The following is a 23,624-nucleotide window of genomic DNA, read 5'->3' on the forward strand; positions in this document are numbered from 1 at the left end:
CAATAGAAAACATACACTGCCAATCCCCAATTTCTGTTTTAATCTAAAATATTTTGAATGTCAAAGCAGTCATATATCTTCATGACATGGAAAACAGAGGATTAATGATAAAAGATAGGATTCCTTAGAAATTAACAATCTACAGTAATGGAACACTGTCAGCTTTTAAAGTGTGGCTGTTACAGCTTATGGGTTTCTGGTTTCTAAGCATTCAGTGAAGGAAGGGAAAATAATCTTTCTACTTTATTTGCTGTTTGTGAGGCTGATCCCTCCTAGATGTAAAAGAACATTGGATGGTTTTTTCTTCATGAAATTATTAGACATTATAATTAAGGTAAACTAATTATAAAGCAGCAATAGTTTTATTTTCAAACAAGTAAGTTTTCAAGATTTTAAAAGTATTTTTTTCATAGGTATTTTAGTGTGAACTGGAGAGAGCCTGGCAGAAGCCGTTGCCTTGTTATAATTTTAATTGTAAATTAAATATTTCACACAATACCAATACCAATTGGGGTAGCATGTTAGGCAGTATCAATATGTGCCTACATGTGCCTACGGATTTGTATAAGCATATGTTTTATCATGATAACTCTGGCAAACTAATTTGCATCAGTATGTAATCAGAGTCGAGACTTGTTTTAATTTAGATTCTGGATTAGAAAAACTCAGTACATAAATTCAGACCTAAGAGCGTTTGTAAGTTGCATTATTCCTTTTGAGATACTGAGACATTATTACATATTTGTATATCAAACAGTTTAAAATAATTCTGACATTTTTATGTCTCTACTTTAAAAAAAGCTAGAACTTACTCTGTCTGAAATGCTTTCTTATTCTGCCTCTGTTTCTTTCTCTCTCTTGTCCTCATTTATTAAGTACCTTGCGAGCAACTTGGGCATGGTCCATCACCTCTAGATATTTTTGTGGAGGACATCCATCAGTTACATTATTCCGATTAAATATGTGTTTGGAGATTGGAAAAAGAGAATGTTCTTTATTATTTCTAATGCTTCCCTGCTCCCCACTGCCGTATTTAAGGACAGAGTAAAGTTCAAATAACTGCTTTAAATAACTTTTATTTTTTAAAAAAGGTAGAAAAATATAAACAATTTTGGTAATACAAATAATGTATCTCTACAGACATGGAATGTGGTCTTTTAAATTGAACATGTCAAAATGAATTAAAATGCTGGAATATCCTAGCTATGGTATTAATTGATTAGTATTATACTATTATGTTGGTTATGTCAATGACTTATAAGCTGTGCCATTTCTGCATTCATTGGCAGCATAGCTGATTTTTAAAGGACTATTTCTGGCTTCATTGACATTTGTAGTGACCACAGTTCCTTTCAGTCACTTGCTCCATTTGATGATAGTTTCTTTATTGGCTCAGTGGTAAAAAAAAAATATCTTCAGTGTTATTTGAGTACTCTGAACACAGAAAAACTCAGACATTGAAGCAATGGACTAATTAACATGCTTAATTATGGTAATTCAAATGGTAAATGATGCACTTAAGTTTTAAATTATGTTTTTCATTTGTGGATTTAGCAGAGTCTTCTTCCAGCTTAAGGGTAAAGCAGAAATTTGCCCCCTGCAAAAATTCAAAAACAAAAAATATAAAAAACTCCCCAAAATATCAATAGAAAAAGAAAGCAGCCTACTTGGCCTTAAGTTGATTTATGTTTTTGAGCCAGAAATGAATAAACAGAAGCAGTAATTATAGTTCATAGATTATTCAAAACAAAGTAAACATTATTTATTATTGCTTTCCAATTATGCATTTTTAAAATTTATTTTATTATTTACTGATTATTTCACAGTCCTGCCACATTAGTATACTTAGACTACTTCCTGTGTTAAAACCAATTAAAATGTACAAATTAAATTTTAATTTGCGTTCTATTTCAAGTGCAATAATGTTCTGAAAAATCTTCATATTTCCTCTTAGAAAAAAACATATCAATCTCAGCTACCAAGTACCAATTAGTATGATTCTTTCAATATTTTAGAAATTTTCTAATCACTTTCAATTTTTTTCACATTATAAGCAAAAGCATGCAAATAATATTTTAGTGCATTTCAATATATGTAAATTTGTTGTTAACTATTGTGGCTATGTTATGCATAAAATGTAATCATAGAATGTCAATTTAGCTCTGAAACACAAATCTCTGTACATAGATATTCATACATTAGAAATAAAGATATTTTTCATTTTTTAATAGACTCAGCATTAAACTCATAAAACATATTTCTTATGTTAAAATAAAATTATGCTTTTTAAAGATGATAAGGCAGATGTTATTCAAGGTGTGTCTGTGGGGAGGGAGGACTATTGCCATAGGTATAGGGACCATTTCAATGGGATTTATCATGAGTAGAGGGAGGTTGGGCTCAATTCCAAATATGGCATGACCAAATGGAAATTTCTAGCTGAGTAGTTAGGTTGTTGTTGGAGGATGTAAAATTACCAAAAGGAAACATTATGGGTAAGAGGAGAATCTAGCTAAACTTATCTAATATGATTCTTGTTGGACATAGGCCACAATGATCAAACACTACCTGGAGGTGGAGGATAAGGATGCAGATCAGATGTCTAGGGTGATAAGATACCAACAGTTGGGGGTTCTTTCTAAAATGACTTATCAGGAATCATGCTAAAACTGGATTTTACAAAAAATTACACATGGGTATAGGAAAAACTAATGTTCACTTAAATCTGTAACTTGGTAAATTAAACAATGTTTATATTATTTTTACACAGAGGCAAAAGACAATGTACCATACGTCTTAATTTCAAAATATTACCTTTGGTTGTTTTGAATAAAATAATAAGTTTTAGAAAGGATTCTGCAAGATCATGAAATTTAAGAGTACTCTGTAAAACAAGACTTGGACAAGGACCAATGTGAGCAGAACAACCCAGGGAAATTGCCTAGTTAGAATGCTACCACTGGTTCTATCTTCAGCTGATTCTTATTGCTGCTGCAGTTGCTGTCCTTGTTATACTTGACTGTAGCACAGGTGGTGCAAATAATTTATAGCTGAACTTTGTATCTTTGCATAGCTTTCTCATATTTCACATTTCAGAACAGAATCTTAGTGGTCATTTGTGGGCCAAGGACAGGGAAAGAGGACCATCTTTTCTCCTTCAATCTATGTCTCAGGTCATCTCTCCTTCAAGTAAAATGGACAACCAAATGTATTGTTTGAAATTCTGACTATTGGAAAATATTTTCTTCTCCACTGTCCTTTAATTCCACCTAAATATGATGGGACTGCTGTTTGTATCTGCATGGTATCAACATGCGATACCATCCTTAAGCTGAGTTTGAATTTGGAGCCATAGTTGTGATTTGAGAGAAAGGCTGCGATCAGCAAGAATAGATGGAACTGAGAACGTGAGCCAGTTCCTCATGTAATTTAGCTGTGCCTGCAAGACATTCCCGGTTTCTATTCTTTATATGTCCTTATATACTGCTACTTCCACTTGGTATTAAGGTATTGCTGATGTAGGAGAGGGAATGTATCTTTTCCTTCTACCCATCTTAGGTTCACCACGCCTGGCTAATTTTTTTGTATTTTTAGTAGAGATGGGGTTTCATCGTGTTAACCAGGATGGTCTCGATCTCCTAACCTCGTGATCCACCTGCCTCGGCCTCCCAAAGTGCTGGGATTACAGGCGTGAGCCACCACACCCGGTCAGAAATTTTTAAAATATAAATAAGAAAGGAAACAGTTTTATGACTATCCAGTACAAATGAGAGTTCGCGTCAGAAAGTAAAATTTAATCTGAGGAATGAAGAATGCAATGGGGCATATCAGGAAATATTATCACAACATGTGTATGACTTCTATGCTTTACAACATATTTCTGGGATAACTTCAGTTTTATTTTAAATAACCAAAACAACTCTTTTCATTAAGTAAGTAGTAATGCCAGTTCTATTATTATTCCAAACTATAGATAGTCCACTACCTTTAGGTATTCAGGCTTCATAACAACATCATAATAAATGCATGAATTTGAATATTTCTAGAAAAGGAGGCATAGTATAATATGCTTTATCTAAAAATATAATTGATGAAAAATAAGTCATAGCTTTATAGACTCAATTTCTAAATTGCCTTTACATGCAAAAATATTGCTTTTATTTAAAAGATGTCCTTTGAAATATGTTTCTGGACATAAGCCCTTCTGATCCTATGCTTTTTTATTTCTCCATCCCCTGCTTAACACCAGAAGTCCTCAGCAGAGTGAAACTTCATGTATAATATTTTCTACAGACAAAGTTACCATCAACATCAATAGCAGCAACATGGCAACAGCCAACATTTACAGAACTTTTTACTAAGTTCCAGTCACCATATAAGTGCTTTGCAGGAACTCTTCTTTTCACTTCTCACAAAAATCCTATGAAGTGATTCATATTGAAACTGAGACTCAGAGAAATGGGATGAATTGTGAATTGGTCAAGGTCAAACAACCCCTGCTAGTTCAGGGATCAAAAGCAGTCTGACTCCAAAGTTAGACTTTAAAATCAGAGTTAAACCTTTATCTTCTGTTTCAGTTTATGCTTTTGTATAGCAACTCATTTTAAAATTTAGCGGTTCTAAAGAACAATCACATTTAGTATATCTTATTTTGGGGGGAGTTGACTAGACTCAATTGAGTGGGTCTTCTGCTTCACCTATTGCTTCCTGGGGCTATAGTCAGTATGAGTTTCAAAGACGGGAACACATAAGATGGCTCACATAACATGGCTGGTAGTTGGCACCAGTTGTTGACTGAATGCTTAGCTGGGGAAGTCAATAGGAGCACTTTGGATGTCCTCCATATGGCTTTCCTACATTCTCTTCTCATAATGAGTGATTTCCAAGAAGGAACTTTCTAAACAAGTTAAAGCAAAAATGGCAAATCTCTAATGGCTCAACCTAATAAGTTGTATAATGTCACTTCTGTTGTGTTCTAGTTGTCCAAGAAAGTTGTGGGTCCAGTACAAAGTCAAAGGGAAAGGAAGTAAACCACATCTGATATGGTTTGGCTCTGTGTTTGACCAAAATTTCATGTCAAATTTCAATCCACAGTGTTGGAGGCGGGGCCTGGTAGGAGGTGACTGAATCATTGGGGCAGACGTGCCCCTTGCTATTCTCCTGATACTGAGTGAGTTCTCAAGAGATCTGATTGTTTAAAAGTGTGTAGCACTTCCTTCTTATCTCTCTCTTTCTTCTTCTCTGGCCATGTAAGATGTGCCTGCTTCCCCTTTGCCTTCCACCATGATTATAAGTTTCCTGAGGTCACCACAGCCATGCTTCTTGTACAGACTGTGGGACTGTGAGTCAATTAAACCTCTTTCTTTAAAAATTATCCAGCCTCAGGTACTTCTTTATAGCAATTTAAGAATGGACTAATACAGAGAACTAGTATTGAGAAGTGGGGCATTGCTGTAGATACCTGCAAATGTGAAGCAGCTTTTGTAACTGGGTAATGGGCAGAGACTGGAACAGTTTGGAGGGCTCAGTAGAAGATAAGAATGTGAGGGAAAGTTTGGAACTTCATAGACTCTTGTTGAATGGGTGTGACCAAAATGCTGATGGTGATTTAAGTCTAGGCTGAGGGGGTCTTAGATGGAGATGAGGAACTTATTGGGAACTGGAGCAAAGATAACTCTTGTTATGCTTTAGCAAAGAGACTGGAGGCATTGTGTCCCTGCTCTTGGCATCTGTGGAAATTTGAACTTGAGAGAGATGATTTAGAGTATCTGGTAGAAGAAATTTCTAAGCAGCAAAGCATTCAATATGTGGTCTGGCTGCTTTGAACCACATACATCATATGAGTGAGCAAAGAGATGATCTGAAACTGGAACTTATATTTAAAAGGGAAGCAGAGCATAAAGTTGAAAAATTTGCAGCCTGGCCAGGTGGAAGAAAAGAAAAACGTATTTTCTGGGGAGAAATCTAAGCCAGTTGTAAACATTTGCATAAGTAAAGAGGAGCCAAATGTTAGTAACCAAGACAATGTGTAAAAGCCCTGGAAGGCATTTGAAAGCAGCCCCTCCCATCACAGGCCTGGAGGTCTAGGAGGGAAGAATGGTTTTCTGGGCCAGGCCCAGGACCCCACTGCCCTGCATAACTATGGAATGCTGCTCCCCACATTCCAGATTCTCCAGTTCTAGCCTTGGCTAAAATGACCCAAGATATGCCTCAGGTTGCTGCTCCAGAGAGTGCAAGCCATAGCCTTGGCATCTTCCACATGTTGTTAAGCCTGCAAATGTGACAAGGGAGAGTTGAGAGAGCTCGGAAACCTCTGCCTAGATTTCAGAGGATGTATAGAAATGCCTGGATGTTCAGGCAGATGTCTGCTGCAGAGGCAGAGCCTTCTTGGAGAATCTCTACTAGGACAGTGTAGAGCAGAAATGTGGGGTTGGAGCCCCCACACAGAATCTCCACTGGGGCAATGCCTAGTGGAACTGCGAGAAAAGGGCCACCATCTTTCAGTCCCCAGAATTGTAGATCCACAGACAGCTTGCACCATGCACCTGGAAAAGCTGAGGCACTCAATGTCAGTTTGTGAAAGCAGCTGAGGAGCTGTACCCTGCAGATCCTCAGGAGTGGAGCTGCCCAAATCTTTGGGAGCCCACCATCTGCATTAGTGTGGCCTGGATATGAGACGTGGAGTCAAAAGATATTATTTTGGAGCTTTGAGATTTAATGACTGCCCTGCTGGGTTTCAGACTTGCATGGGACCTGCAGCCCCTTTCTTTTGGCCAATTTCTCCCTTTTGTAATGGGAGCATTTACTCAATGCCTGTACTTCCATTGTATCTTGAAAGTAAATAACTTTTTTTTTTTTTTTTTTTTAATTTTACAAGTTCATAGGTGGAAGGGACTTGCCTTACCTGAGATAAGACTTTGAATGCTTGAATGAGTTAAGACTTTGGGGGACTGTTGGGTAGGCATGATTGTGTTTTGAAATATGAGAAGAACATGAGATTTGAGAGAGGCCAGGGACAGAATAATATGGTTTGGCTCTGTGTCCCCACCCATATGTTGAATTGTAATCTTCAGTGTTGGAAGAGGGGCGTGGTGGGAGGTGATCAAATCATGGGGATAGACTTCCCCCTTGCTGTTTTCCTAATACTGAGTGAGTTCTCATGACATCTGGTTGTTTTAAAGTATGTAGAACTTCCTCCTTATCTCTGTCTTTCTCCTTCTTCTCCAGTCATGTAAGATGTTCCTGCTTCCCCTTTGCCTTCTACCATGATTGTAACTTTCCTGAGGCCTTCCCAGCCATGCTTCCTATACAGCCTGCAGAACTGTGATACAATTAAACCTCTTTTCTTTATAAATTACTCAGTCTCAAGTAGTTATTTATAGGAATGTGAGAACAGACTAATACAACCTCGTTTGTGGAGGTGTGGGCATTTTAATTTGCCATGCTACTGATTTACTGCATTGTAGGTCATGTTGATTTCAATAAAAAATTCATTTAGCATTTATATGTTAGCACAATGATGTTAAAATTTCCTTAGAGATATAATTATTAACTTCTGCTTTTTTATATATCTTTGAATCATAAGCATGAAAGGTACCTAACATGATTGCATTAACTAACCTTTTTGTAACTATATGTTCATTGGCATACTTTGTTGGCCTATGAAATGAAACTTTTGTTGCTGGAAAACTAGAGCTATTTTAAAATATTATTTTTATCATCATGTTCTTAAATTTTAGTATTGTCCATCTAATCTGAAAATGTTACTTATATTAAACCATTTATTTCTAGTTTTTGTTCTATTTTTATATTATATTTTGGGTTTTCTTCGGCAAAAAGTTTCACACCAATGTCATTTCAATGACATTTTATTCCAATGTCAAGAAAATGATAGACCTATTATTTTTCCATAAAGAAGAAAAAAATGACACATTTAGTTTCATACATTGTATCCATCAAAACACCATGAATAATGGCTGAAAATATGCATGCCTTTATTAATTAGTTATTTAGTATTACACAATTAACAAAAATAGGACTAATTCACATATTTCTTTATGACTTTAATCATATTAGTTCATGATATTGCTAATAAACCACCAAAAGTATGCCAATAAGACTGGGAGTTAATGAAATTATTTAGATTGTAAATAATGTGATATAATAGATTTAAATAGTTATATAACTCTAACCATTATGGGAAAAATTACACTTTTGATCTAAGTATTATTGAAAAAATGCCTGGAGAATGAAAGTGGTAGTAGGTAGAGCTTAAAATAATAAAATAAATATTAGGCAAGTGTATTAGTCTGTTCTTGCATTGCTGTAAATATCTGCAACTGGGTAATTTATAAAGAAAAGAGGTATAGTTGGCTGATGGTTCTGCAGGCTGTACAGAAGCATGATAAGCATGATACTGGCATCTGCATGGTTTTTAGGGAGGTCTCCAGAAACTTATAATCATGGCAGAAGGCAAAAGGGAAGTGAACACTTCACATGGCTGGAGCAGAAGGACAAGAGAGAGAGGGGAGGTGCCACATACTTCTAAACAGCCAGATGTCATGAGAACTCACTCTTGTGAGGATAACACCAAGGGGAATGGTGTTAAACTATGAGAAACCACTCCCATGATTCAATCAGTTCCCATCAGGCCCCACCTCCAACTTTGGGGTTTACAATTGGACATGAGATTTGAGTGAGGTCACAGATCCACACCATATTATTCCACCCATGACCCCTTCCAAATCTCGTGTTCTTCTCAAAACAGTCCCTCAAAATCTTAATGTATTCCAGCATTAAGTCAAAAGCCTAAAGTCTCAACTGAGACCAGGAAAGTCCATTTTGTCTATGAGCTAGTAAAATTAAAAATGTGTTGTTACATTCAAGACAAAATGAAGGTACAGGCGTTGAATAAATACTTCTGTCTCAAAAGAGAGAAATTGGTCAAAAGAAAGGGGGTTGGGGGCCCCACACCAGCCTGAAACCCAGCAGGGCAGTCATTAAATTTTAAAGCTCCAAAATAATCTCCTTGGCTCCCAAGGAATTGGGCAGCTCCACCTCTGAGGCTTTGCAGGGTGTAGCCGTCATGGCTGCTTTCACAGACTTGCACTGAGTGCCTGCACATTTTCCAGGTGCACCATGCGGGCTCTTAGGGGATCTAACTTTCTGGGGTCTGGAGGATGGTGGCTTCTTCTCACAGCTCCACTAGGCAGTGCCCCAGTGGAGACTGTGTGTGGAGATTTCAACCCTACATTTCCCCTCTGCACTGCCCTAGTAAAGGTTCTCCATGGTGGTTCCTCCCCAGGCAGGCTTCTGCCTGGACATCCAGGCATTTCCATACATCCTCTGAAATTTAGGCAGAGGCTCTAAAACCTCAACTCTTGTACCCTGTGTACCTTCAGGCTGACCACCACATGGAAACTGCCAATGCTCATGACTTGCACTCTTTGAAGCAATGGTCTGAGTTGTGTCTGGGGTCCTTTTAGCCATGCTGGAGCTGGAGTGACTGGGATGCAGGGAGCAGTGCCCTGGGGCTGAGCAGGGCAGTGGAGCACTGGGTCTGGACTATGAAACCATTCTTCTCTTCTAGGCCTCCAGGCCTGTAATGGGAGGGACTGCCACAAAGGTCTCTGAAATACCTTCAAGGCCCTTTCCCCATTGTCTTCACTGTTAGAAATTGCCTTCCCTTTAGTTATGCAAATTTATGCAGCCTGCTTGAATTACTCCCCTGCAAATGGGTTTTTCTTTTCTTCCACCAGGCCACGCTATACATTTTTCAAACATTTATGTTCTGCTTTCCCTTTAAATATAAATTCCAGTTTCAGGTCAATTATTTGCTCATTTAACTGATCATATCCTGTTAGAAGCAGCCAGGCTACATATTGAACACTTTGCGTCTTAGAAATTTCGTCCACCAGATACCCTAAATCATCTTTCTCAGGTGAGAAGTTTCACATATCTTTAGGGCAAGGTCATAATGCCTTCGATTCTTTGCTAATACATAAAAAAGTGACATTTTCTCCAGTTCTTAATAAGTTTCCCATCTCTATATGAGACCTCCTCACTCTGACCTTCACTGTCCATATTATTATCAACTTTTCAGTCACAACAATTTAACGTGTTTCTAGGAAGTTCCAAACCTTCTTTCATCTTCCTGTCTTCTTCTGAGCCCTCCAAACTGTTCCAACCTCTGCCTGTTACCCAGTTCCAAAGTTGCTTCCACATTTTCAGGTATCTTTATAGCAATGCCTCACTTCTCAGTACCAATATTCTATATTGGACACAGGTCCAAGCCATATCAATTTTTTTGTATTTGAACACAGATTCAAACCATAAGAGCAAGCATATCGGTGCAATATGGGCTGACCATTTTCTAAACTGGGCTTACTGAATTCAATTTGTTAAGCTAAATATTGTCTTTGAAAGTATGTTATATCAAAGCATAGCCAGTATTTTATTTTACTCTTTCCTGAAATGTATGAAATAACTAAATATTTGCTTGCAACTTCCTTTTAAAATATATTACTGAATGTTAAAACTGATCACGAGGTTCTGGAGGCTCTCTACTGAGAGTTATATATTCATCATTGAACTTAATATACATAAACACTTCAAAGTAGAGCTAATATTGCACCCATAATAAAGAGAGAAAAGTTACCATCAGAGAGTGGAATAAATTGTTTAAAATCACACATCAAAGATGTGGTGGAGACTAAATTTGATCCGGTGACTTTCTGACTCCAAGCCTGTGCTGTTTAGAATATACTATTAAGTATCTTAAAACAGTTTTTAAAAGAGTTAACTTTGATATAGCTCACCCAATACTCATTTTTTTTATTAATTTGCCTTCTGTCAGGCACCATTGAAAGCAATGAGGAAAGATAAATGAGTAACATAGCCATCTTTGTGGCCTTACTGGTTTCATAGTTTATTGGCAAAATATAGCCACTAGTCAAATTACGATCAAAAATTATAATCACATCAATTTATAATCAAAACATGTAAAAGTGCCAAGAGAAAAAGAAACACGTTACTTCTAGATAGGATAATAGGAAATCAGAAAAGTCTTCCATAATGAGAATTTTTATTTGAGCTGAGATCTGAGGAAGATAGTTTAAAAACATAAAATGCAGGGAATACTTGGGATGAGTTCCAGCCGGTAAGAAAAGCATATTAAAGGCCTTGTTTGAGAGAAAGCAATGTCTAGTAATTAAAATAAGGCCAGTATTGTACAGCCAGAATCCAAAGAATAAAGGGCCGGGCATAGAAAATGAGTTACTGCAGGCAATGGCAAGATTATGTTTTAGATCATGCGAAATACTTACATTTTAATCTGAGCTAATCATTGGGAAGCCACTGATGTATTTTCAAAAGTGGGTAGCAAATGAGATTTGCATTTTTAAAACTCCCCATTGGCTACATTGTAGAGAATGAAGGGGATGAATTAAATGATTAGTAAATTTAAGATATCTTTATGTATCTGAGTGATGATACCATATGACATTGAATAAATGGTAGAATTCAGGGGAGAGTGCTAGGCCATGAAAAAGTATTTTGGAATAATTTGGAATATAAGGAAGCTAACTAAAATAAATAAGGGTGTAGATTATAGAGCAGAAAACAGTGGGCTACTTCTAATTCCTGGGAACAGCAAAGTTTACTGAACAAGTTCAGAAGATTCAGCCAACATTGGAGAATGAGAGTAGCAAAAACGTTGGAAGAAAATGGTTTTGTAACAGCAAAACAAAGCGTTTGAAGCAGAAAGAAAATAGTCAATAATGTTATATGCACTTGAGGAGTTAATTGAGACAGGAGAGGAAAAAGTAATTTGGATTAAGTAATGTAGAGGACATTGGTTATTCTAGTGCAAACATTTTGACAGAAGTTAGGGGCGGAAGCCAGATTGGCATGAATTAAGGGTGAACACAAGGTAAGGAAAGAAATACAGAAAGAAAAGACCAGTTCTTCCAAGATATAAATCTTATGAAGGCGATAAGTAAAATAGATTTATAGCTGAAAGAAAATGCCCTGTCAAGATATTTTGTAAAATTCTATGGTAGTATAATTGACTCACAATAAATTGTACGTATTTAAAGTGTAGAATTTGACAAGTTTTGAAATATCTATACACTTGTGAAATCCTCACCACTCTTAAGATTATAAATGTATTGTCAGTCCCTAAATTCCTTCATGCCCCTTTGGAGTACTTTTCTTCTGTCCTTCCCTAACCCTTTGTCCCATCCAAAGGCACCTGCTTATCTGCTTTCAGTCACAGTGATTAGTTTGTTCTTTTCTAAAATTTTATATAAATGAAAACATACAGTATGCTTACATTGGTTATTTGACTTCTTCCATTTAGCATAATTGCCTTGAGAGAGTGTTTTTGTGTATATTCAGTGTTCAGTCCAGAAGGGCTTCAGGATGGCTGACTAGAGGCATTTGGTATTTGTCTCTGCCGAAAAGCAGAATCAAAATAGTGGTGAGATAATCGCACTTCAGATAGGTCATCTGAGAGAGATAACTTGAATAAAGTAGTCAAGTGATAGGAAGAACATAAAGCAAGGAAGGAGAGGTGAGTGAGGCAGACTCCTCAGCTGGGATCAGCAGGGGGCCTCTGCGGGGAAGGGGAAAGGGTAAGTGAGTGAACTTCAGAGGTTCACATCCCCACTGCAGACTCCTGCATCCTAATCGTGAAAAAGACTCTAGATCCTCGTGGACCTAAAGGCTAAAATAGGGAGCTGCTTAGAGACTGTGCAAGGCATTGGTTCAGAGAGGGAGCTCATGCTAGGTCCCACATACTTGTTGAGCCCTAAGGAGCTACAGCAAGATGCCATATTGAGAGCCCAGACACCACCAGACTGCATCCTACTCTGGGGCATAACAGAACCTGCATCTCCACATCTCTGAAGACTTATTGACATGCCCTGCCTATAACCACAACCATAACTGGCTACTGACTTCAAGGGTAAAGGTGATCCATTGGCAAAGACCCTGTTGCCCCAGCAGTAAAGCCACCATGCATTTCCATATGCCCTGACATTAGATTTCCCCACCTGCAGCAGCTGCAGCTATGGATGCAAAAGTCAGGGCTGAAGTGCAAGTAAAGTGTACTCCCCAGCTACCTGCATATGGCTGCGATCACAGCAAGTAACCCTACCTTCCCTAGTAGCAAGGCTGTAGTGTGGCCACTGATGCCCCAATCCACTGCCTCGGGCCTGGGGATTACCTCACTCCTGCTTACCACAGCCACTGCCTTAAAGCACCACAAGGGGGCCTGAGAACACATTTGCCCAACCGAGCTCTGCCCCTCCGGTGCCTAAGCATGATGTTTTGGGGTCTGGGAACCATCCAGCCTGTCTACCACAGTAGGTACCTGAGCCCTCTGCCCAGAGGCCTGAGGTTGGGCCCACCCAATGTACTGCTACCACCACAGTGGGGAACCATCTGGATGTGCCACCTGTGGTCCTGGGGACTGGCCCATCAAGCCTGTCACAGCCACCACAAACATCAGAATAAACTGCTTTGGAGTTACAGATTAATCTCACCACTGTTGCTGATATCACTCAATCCACTCATATAGTCCAGGGCCCTAAGGACTACCTCACTGGCTTAACCCACCATTGCTACTACCAGTACACACACAAGTTGCATGGAGGCCCAAGAAATGGCCCACCTGGATGCTAACATTAGTGCCATCATATACCACCCTGATGCCCAAAGACAAGAACACTCAGCTTACCACTACCACCACTGGGGCCTGAGGACAGGCCCACCCAGCGTCCCCATTCTCAATAAAACTTTACCACAGCCTCCACTACCAAGCGCACCCTAAGCCACTGAGGAGACTTAGACACTACTGACATTGTTTAAAACTAAAATCATATGGAGACTATACTATTGCATGCAACCAGAATCAAAGCCAAAGTGCCCTATCTCATCAACACCATAGATATATCTTCTGGAAAAAATTATTTCATACAAAAGTAAATTCAAAAAATTAAAAGAAGTGACTGTTGCATCACATGTGTAGAAATCAACATAAGGGCACAAGAAAAATGAAAAAGGAACACAACAATTTTCCAGCAACAAATTTCAATGAAGAAATTTATGAAATCCCATAAAAAGAATTCAGAATAATATTAAAGAAGCTCAGTGAGATACAAGAGAATATCAAAAATAATACAAATAAATCAGAAAACCAACTTAGGATACAAATCAGAAATTTGCCAAAAATATATCATAAAAATTAAAGAAATTCTGGAGCTAAAGAAATCACTGAATGAAATACAAAATACATTCAAAAGCTTCACAGTAGATTAGATCAACAGAAGGAAGAATTTCAAAACTTGAAGACAGGTCTTTTGAAATAACCCAGTCATAACCCAGTCAGACAATTAAAAGAAAAACAGAATTGAAAAGAATGAGCAAAGCCTTAGTGTCACATGAACACAATAATGTGACCAAATATTTGAATTGAAAACTTTCCAAGTCTAGAAAGAGATTTAGACATCCAGACACAGGGAACTCAGAGATCCCTAGAGTGCTGCAATGCAAAAAGGCCTTTCCTATAGCACATCATAGTCAAATTGTTAAATTCAAAGACAAAGACATAATTCTAAAAACAGCAAGAGAAAAGCATTTCGTTAGTTATAAGGGAAACCAATTAGACTAACAGTGGATTTCTCAGCAGAAACCTTACAAGCCAGAAAAGAATGGGATGGTATGTTCAAAGTGCTGAAAGAAAAATTGCCAGCCAAGGATAATATATCCTCTAAAGGTATTCTTCATAAATGAAAGAAATATAGTCTTTCTCAGACAAGCAAAAGCTGAGGGAATTTCTGAATGCTAGGCTGACCTTACAATAAAAGCTTAAGAGAGTTCTATACCTGAAAGTTAATGAGTGGTATCTATCATCATGAAAACGCATAAAAGTGTAAAACCCACTGTTACAACAAACACACCAACAAGGAATAGAAAAAGCTAAAATAGGACCATTTCAGAAAACCATGAAACTACAATAATAAGCAATAACAAAGAAAGAACAAAGGATACAAAAAACAACCAGAAGTCAACTAATGAAATGGCAAGAACAAGCTCATAAGTATCAATAATAACCTCAAAGGGAAAAGCATTAAATTTTTCACTTAAGAAAAGTTATACTCTATGAATGGATTAAAAAAAAGTAACCTAACTAAATTCAGACTATAAGAAACTCATATCACCTGTAAAGACATATAGAGACTGAAAATAAAGAGAGGGAACAGACAAAAGATGTTCCATTCAAACGGAAAGCAAAGCAAACAGGGTTACCTATACTTATATGTGGTAAAATAGACTTTAAGTAAAAAACAATAAAAGGAGGCAAAGATCATGATATAATGATAAACGGATAAATTCAGCAAGAGGATATAATAATTTAAAATGTATGTGCACGTAACACCAGAGTGCCGACATTTATAAAGCAAATATTATGAGATATAAATGAAGAGACAGATTCAAACACAGTAACAGTTGGAGACTTCAACACCATGCTGCTAGCATTAGCTAGATCATCTAGACAGAAAATTAACCGAGAGACATTGGGTTTAAATTGCACATTAGGTAAAATAGACCTAATGAGCATTTAGAATTTTTATAAGGTGTAAATCATAACTTTTTTCTTTTGTGGATTATGCTTTTAAATGTCGTGCTAAAGAAATATCAGTTTAACCCAAATTCATAAATATTTTTTCCAGGGTTTTCTGATACAATTTTTGAGTTTTAGGTCTTACATTAGATATAAAATCCATTTCAATTTAATTTTTATATGGCATTCCTCTAGATTGAAACTTTTCCAATAAAATGTGTTGAAAATATTAACCTTTTCTCTTTGCATTTTCTTTGCACTTTTATCTAAAATAAATGGACCCTATATGTAGATCTACTTATAGACTCTACTCTGTTCCACTGATCTCTTCTTTATTCGTATGAGAGCACCACATTAAATGGATATTATTCTTTCCTAAAATGTTTGATATAATTCAGCATTGAAAACATCTGGTCCTGATAATTTATAGTAATAATATTACTAGTAATATTATTATTACAGAACCATATCTCTTATGAATATAGATACAATAACCCTCCACAAAATATTAGAAAATAAAATACAACTGTATTAGTCAGCGTTCTCTAGAGGGACAGAACTAATAGGATAGATGTATGTATGAAGGAAAGTTTATCAAGGAGTATTGACTCACATGATCACAAGATGAAGTCCCACAATAGGCCATCTGCAAGCTGAGAAGCATGGAAGACAGTTCAAGACCCAACACCTCAAAAGTAGGGAGGCTGACAATTCAGACTTCAGTCTGTGTCTGAAGGCCTGAGAGCCCCTGGCAGATCACTGGTGTAAGTCCATGAGTCCCAAAACTGAAGACTTTGGAGTCTGATGTTCCAGGGGAGGAAGCATCCAGAAGAGGAGAAAGATGAAGCCCGGGAGACTAAACCAGTTTAATCCTTCCCTGTTCTTCTGCCTGCTTTATTCTCGCTTCAATGGCAGCGGATTAGATGGTGCTCACCCAGATTGAGTGTAGGCCTGCCTCTCCCAGTCCATTGACTCAAATGTTAATCTCCTTTAGCAACACCTTCTTATATAATTTTTGAGTTTTAGGTCTTACAGTTAGATATAAAATCCATATCAATTTAATTTTTATATGGTGCTTCTCTAGATTGAAACTTTTCCAGTAAAATGTAATCAGGATGGTTCTGGTATAGTCTTTTACTCTGTAGCACAGAGCTTTGTTATGGCAAACACTCTTAAGTCGTTTTGAAATAGTTATATTTCCTCTAACTTTGCCAGAGCCAGGAAGGCATCTTTCTTAACTTTCCCCTGTGAGAACTTAGAGGAGGTGAAGTTCCTGGAGGTAATCCCCCCCCGAAAATGTTTTGACTTCTTTATGAATTAATCTCCAGGGATTCTCTCTGTTTCATGCTAGTCCATACTCAACTTTCAGTATTCAGTTACAATTACAGTGAGGTATCCTATCAGTTTTTGGCTCTAGTGGTTTCTGTTCCAGGTAAGCCAATCTAGCCTGTGACTCTCTGGATCCATATCTCTCTCCAGATTTCCCAGTGCCTTTTTGCCTTGCAGCCTCAGTGATATGGTTTGGATTTGTGTCCTTGACCAAATTTCATATCAAATTGTAATCTCCAGCATTGGAGGAGGTGCCTGGTGGGAGGTGATTGGATCATGGTAGCAGATTTCCCCATTGCTTTTCTCATGATGGTGAGTTCTCATGAGATCTTGTTGTTTAAAAGTGTATGGCACCTTCCCCACTGCCTCTTTCTCTTGTTTCAGCCATGTAGGACATGACTGTTTCCTCTTTGCCTTTTGCCATAATTTTAAGTTTCCTGAAGCCTCTCCAGGCATGCTTTCTGTACAGCATGTGGAACCTGGAGCCAATTAAGCCTATTTTTAAAAAATAAATTACCCAGTCTCAGGTAGTTCTTTATAGCAATGCAAGAACAAGATAATGCACTCAGTTCTCTAATGTGTCCAAGAAAAGTCACTGGTTTTCAGGCTTTCCATATTTATGTTTTTGCAGTTATGATGGCAGGAGTGATAATTTCCTAGCTGCTTTAATATGTTAGCACTGAAGCCAGAACTTCTATGATATGATTATTCCATTCTTTTAGCTTATTTTGATTTATTTCAATTTAGACCTATGACTTCTCTACATTTTATAGAACTTCATAGTTAAAGGAAAAAAAAATAAGCTAAGCTAAAAAGATAATTGTAAATTTAGATATTTTGAACCTACGTAATACAGCCATGAAAGAGTTAATAGGTCCCGGATTAATATTGCATTTTATAATGAAGATATTTGAGTGAAGCTTATTTTTATCCTTTCAAGATATGTTGTTACTAACAGAAGTAATAAACATTGTTTGGTCGAATATTTTCATACATGTTAAATTCTCTATTATGATATTTGCCATTACAAAGTGATAGGCAAAGTACATATCAAATGAAGTCTCCCATCTCAGTGAATGAACACTGTCTTAACAGTGCACTCCTTTTGAGCATCTTGCTAAAGGACTTCAATTTTGTTATAAATGCTTCTTGTATTAAATTTTCAAAAGAGGTTTATATACTAAGTAAAAACCTGAATTTGATTCTCTCAAATTACTATATCAAAACTAATGGAAGATATGTTGCTGTTGGTTAATTTCAGCTGGAAATTCTATAATAAATATTTCTGGAATTGTGATGGGCTGAAACCTCCAAATTTTATGCTCCCGTTTCTGTCCCCAAAAACTATCTGACCCATAATTATTGTGTTTAAAATTTAATTTACTATTTTATAATTCTATGAAACTTCGTATGATAATTAGAGATATGTCTAGAGCAAAGTAATTTCAAACCTAACTATCAGCTTTGGGAACCTGAATGAGGCAAGCCCAAATGACAATGACTTATGTCTCTGCATCCCCAAATTTCCAGAATATATCCTCTGAATATCCAGGAACTGGGCTTAAGCAATGTCAAACTGAAGTTTGTCTTTTCTGTTTCTGTGCTGAATTGGAAGCTCTTTATATTTCATGAAATGTTTGATTTTACTATGCAGTAGTATGTACCTCCAACTGACTGTTAGGCACTTTTGATTAAGAATAAATCTAGTTGATCATCTATAATGAAGAGAATATTTATGGTATTTTGCTGACCACACAGCCTCAAGTATCTCTATAAGACTGTTTTTTAAGAAAGAAGATGGCATTATAGATCATTGGTTATCAGTCTGGATGAACATAAGGATGATCTCAGATAGTTTTGAAGAGTTCTGAAACCAATGTATCTATGAACAGAGATTCTTATTTGGTTAGACATAAATATGACCTTGGTTTTAGGATTTTAAAAACTATTCTTATATAAAATCAATATTAAAACCAGTGATCCTATGACTATAAAGTAACTATGTCTTTTTAGATTGGTTCTCATGACCCTTAGTTCAAAACTGAAGAATTTTATTTCCTAACAGCTTGCTTTAGTTTTGATAAATGCTATGATTTGAATTCTTGTTCCCTCCCAAACTCATGTTGGAATTTAATATCCATTTAATAGAATTAAGAGATGGGACTTTCTGAAGTGATTAAGCCATAAGGGCTCTGCCCTCATGAATGAATTAATGTCAATGTAATGAGAATGGGTTTGTTATTGTGGGAGTAGGCTCTTTGTAAAGAGACAATTTTGTCCTGGTTTTCTTGTTCTGTCTCACTCTCTCTTTGTCCTTTTACTAAATGGTGTCTTGTGCCATGTTATGTCACAGCAAAAAGGCCCTTGCAAGATGCTGGCTCCTTATCTTGGATTTCAAAGCCTCCAAAATTGTGAGAAATAAATTTCTGTTCATTATAAATTACCCAGTCTGTGGTGTTCTGTTAGATCAGCACAAAACAGACTATGACAACAGACAACTATAACAATGAACAATGCTGAAATTCCTTTTTAATATAATATCACTGCTGAACTTTTTTTTTTTTTCCTTAATGAGCACAACTAAGTTTTTTAAGCAGAAAAATTTCTGTACTTAACCCTGTTGTTAACAGCCACTATGACTCACTGACAGAGTCCAACACTTGCTGGGGCAAATGGTGTTTGAAAAAGTCTTTATATTTTTTTTGCTTGATCTTTTTATGCTAAATTTAATGTACCCAATGAAAACAAAATATCAAGTACCATGAATGATGAATCATTTTATTATGCATTCCCTATAGCTGATCCTCTTTTAAAAAGTTGTAAATTATTTTTCATAATCTTAGGGCTTTTAGGAAACAAAACTCAAATTATTTTCTCTGAACATTAATGTATAAAAACAGTCAACATGTACTCATGAAATTATGTATTTTTAAAAAATAAAAATATGCTTCAATTTATTTATAATTTAACCTTAGTTCCCAGAGCCTATAAATATTATACAAAGAATATATACCAGGAAGTCTTCAATTCCCTGATAGGAGCGATTACACAAACCATTGTGAGGTTGACTCTTTTTGTTGAGTTGATGCCAGCTACACTTATAAATTAACTTTGAAACATTGTGCGCCACAGACAAAAAACAGAAGTAAGGCTATTTACAATGATTTTACTTTTATTTCAAAAAAGTAAAAAATTATCAATTTTATAAAAATAGTAACATATTTTAATACTTATTTGGAATTTATACTCTTAAAATACTATGCAATTGTATGATCCATAAGGTAATTATGAAATTTCTAAGAGGTGATACTGTGTAATATATAAAAGACCCCAATTTAAACTAATATTTAAACATCTTCTTTCAATGTTCAACAGCATAAACTTCATGAAAATAACATTAAAACTAGCTTGGAGGACTTGAAACAATATGAAGCACAACATATGTAACACTTTCACCCTACAAGCTTAAACCCAGAATATGCCTTGCATATAAACATAAAAAGTTTTAATTTAGGTAAATCAGAAATCATCAGATTAACTGTCAATTCTAGTAAATGAAGTGGTTGTATGATGGTTTCTATGAACTGTATGCTATCAATGGTAATATTTTTCACTTTTTCTGGAAGTGTCATGTAATATAATTAAACTTGTCTTCTGTGTTTGCAATTGTAAAAGAAGTCTTAAAAAAGCCTAAATATGGGCCGGGAATGGTGGCTCATGCCTGTAATCCCAGTACTTTGGGAGGCCGATGCGGGAGGATCATGAGGTCAGGAGTTCGAGGCCAGCCTGACCAACATGGTGAAACCCTGTCTCTACTAAAAATACAAAAATTAGCTGGGTGTGGTGCTATGCGCCTGTAATCCCAGCTACTCAGGAGGCTGAGGCAGGAGAATCGCTTGAACTTGGAAGGTGGAGGTTGCAGTGAACTGAGATTGTGCCACTGCACTACAGCCTGGGCGACAGAATGAGACTCTGTCTCAAAAGAAAAAAAAAGAAAAAAAAAGCCTAAACATGTGGATCTTAATTAATACATAGAACTACTTAATGTAAGAGGTAGGAATAAGAGCCATGTGTTTGGATTTAAGTTTATCGCTTTTTCATCTTGCCGACTATCCCTTTCTCAAATGTCTTACTACTTGAACTGTGGGCATTTAGCTCACTATTTTTTAATGTCTGGCCAGTTTATTATTTAATATATTGTAATATATAAGTGCATCATATTCTGATCTAGATTTTAAGTTACTTGTACATCTGAGAGATCTTTTTACATTTGTTTTAAGCTCTGTAGGGTCTAATAAAAACAATAACATCTTTTAGAGATTTAGCATATATGTTGACCTTTTCTTCTAACAATATTGATAATTACTCTAGTCAAGTCTTTTCCTACTCCATGGAAATATGGACTTTACTGTATTATTTCTTGCTACATCCTTTGAGGAGATGTTGTTGAAAAAATGTTGGGTGGGCAAACTACATATTTTTATTTTTCAACTTTTCCTATAAACCATAGCATGGATCTCTATAAGCTCATTTTCACCAGATTTAACTGTAAGGGGTAAATCAATGGGCGACTTCAGGTAAGCAATTACATTTAGTCTTCAGGTAAGCACAATGAATTAAATAGTATTTACACTACATTTTGCTTAAGGGAGAGTGGAATAAGTAGTATTGTTCCTGAATTTCTATATTGGATTTTCTTCCATAAAGCCACTGCTTTGGTTTGAATGTTTGTTTCCTCCAAAACCCATGTTGAAATTTAATTGACATTGTGACAGTGTTATTAGATGAGACCTTTCAGAGGTGATTGGGTCATGAGGGCTCTGGCTTTATGGGTGGAATTAATGCTGTTACAAAAGAATGAGTTTGTCCCCCTTTTCGCTCTTGCTTTTCTGTCTTCCGCCATGTGTAAAGGTGCAGCAGGAAGACTCTCACCAAATGCCACACTTTGATCTCGGTCTTCCCAGCCTCCAGAACCACGGTAAATAAGTTTCTGTTCATTATACATTACCTAGACTCAGGTATTCTGTTGTAGCATGACAAAACCAAATAAGATAACCACTAAACCTTATTTTTCCTCAGATATACTGTCAAATGAAGTACTATTTTTAAGATTTCTATATATATAATGCCATTTTCCCAAGACATATTTAGGAAAAATTCTAGTAATTTCGAACTCTTGTATTAGGATTTAAGAAACATAAAATCATCTCAGTCTAAATATAAAGCAACAACAACTTTGATTAAGTTAAAACAAATAATAAAAGAAAGAGAAGGTTGAACTCGCAGAATGCCCTTCTTTTCCTATTATTTTCTTCTTTAAATCCAGGGAGCTGGCCCTTTTACAGGAAAAGGTAATTTTAAAATATCAAAACAAAACTCTTATTGTCTCATTCGTATGGGGCTTGAACTTGCCTTGAAATGGCATATCAGGAACACATTTATTTATATATTTAGTTAAGTTAAATACTCTTGAATAGTTAATGCCACTTTGTATTCTATGACTACTTTTTTTCTGATAATCTAGTTTACTGAATCTTTGTGTATGATTATGGTAAACTGTCCAAAACGTCAAGATGATGAAAGAATTCCCTCTTATATATTGTGGTAAAGCTGAGAATAACATTTAGATATTAGATGCACACATAAATAATAAACATTATGTATAAATGAAATATTGCACGTATTGTCTTTATGAAATGTTACACATTTGTTTTTAATGTTTAGCTCAGTAGTAGTTACATTCATTCCATAACTCATCTGAGATTAGGTTTTAGGTGTAAGCAGTACCTCCTCCTTTATTTATATGTGCACAAAGTTGTTTAGAGAGACTATCAGGCTTAATTTTCTGCCAATGAAAAATGGTCAAGAGGTTAGATATATTCAATAATAATATAAAATTATTAGTTTTAAAAATGCTACAGGATATACTTTTTATATTAAGGCCTCACTTTAAAAACAAAAAAAAAACATTTTTAATGTTATTTCTATAAGAACTTTATAGTCTTTAGGATTTTGTTTGTGTATGTGTGTGTATGCACACAAGTGCTTGGTTTTCTCTGTGAATTCAACTATAATGACAGCAGCACCATTTATTGATATTCTATTCTATTTCAAACATTATGTTCCAGACATTTCAGAAATGCTACTTCATTTAATCTTTTAAAAATCCTATAATATAGATATAAACATACCCTGAAGTCTCCTCTAATATGTGGTTTTTTCGCTCCTGTAATTTGGCAAGCAGGAGGGTAGTTCCTCGAGTGAGAGAGAAGGTTACAGCTCTTTTACTCCCACCTCCCACAACTAGCTCGGTGGGTAAGCCAGGGACTTAGCTCTCGCAGTTGGGCTAACAGGAGGGAGTAGTGTTCAACGGTTTCTTCTCTTACATTGTTCGGGGAGCAGGAGGGAAGGTTACAAGTTTTTTACTCCCGCCATCCGCAGCTCAGCAACTTCCAAGTTCTTGTCCTGCAACAAAGGAATAAGATATGTCAACACCAGAAAGTAAATAAGGCAAAGAATTTTGAATGACAGAAGGAAAACTCTCAGCTGCCAGAAGGGACCTGAAAGCGGGTTAGCCATCTGTGAGGCTGAGTCCTGGGTTCTTTATGAGCTTAGAATGGGGAAGTGTATGCTGATTGGTCCACGGGTGGTATTGGAAAAAGCACCATTG

The 23,624-nt window shown here is 36.4% G+C and overlaps 1 long non-coding RNA gene across 1 annotated transcript; it reads right to left on the reverse strand.

Annotated features, from left to right (window-relative positions):
* Positions 1 to 1,490: 1,490 nt before the first annotated feature.
* On the reverse strand, positions 1,491 to 23,588 carry LOC139362169 (uncharacterized). Its single transcript, XR_011620525.1, has 3 exons — positions 23,515 to 23,588; positions 23,146 to 23,419; positions 1,491 to 1,597 (listed from the first exon to the last, which is right to left on the reverse strand). It is a non-coding gene; the product is annotated as an uncharacterized lncRNA (long non-coding RNA).
* Between the last annotated feature and the right edge of the window lie 36 nt (positions 23,589 to 23,624).

This window comes from Macaca nemestrina, chromosome 3, assembly GCF_043159975.1.
Source record: "Macaca nemestrina isolate mMacNem1 chromosome 3, mMacNem.hap1, whole genome shotgun sequence".
Lineage (NCBI taxonomy): Eukaryota > Metazoa > Chordata > Mammalia > Primates > Cercopithecidae > Macaca > Macaca nemestrina.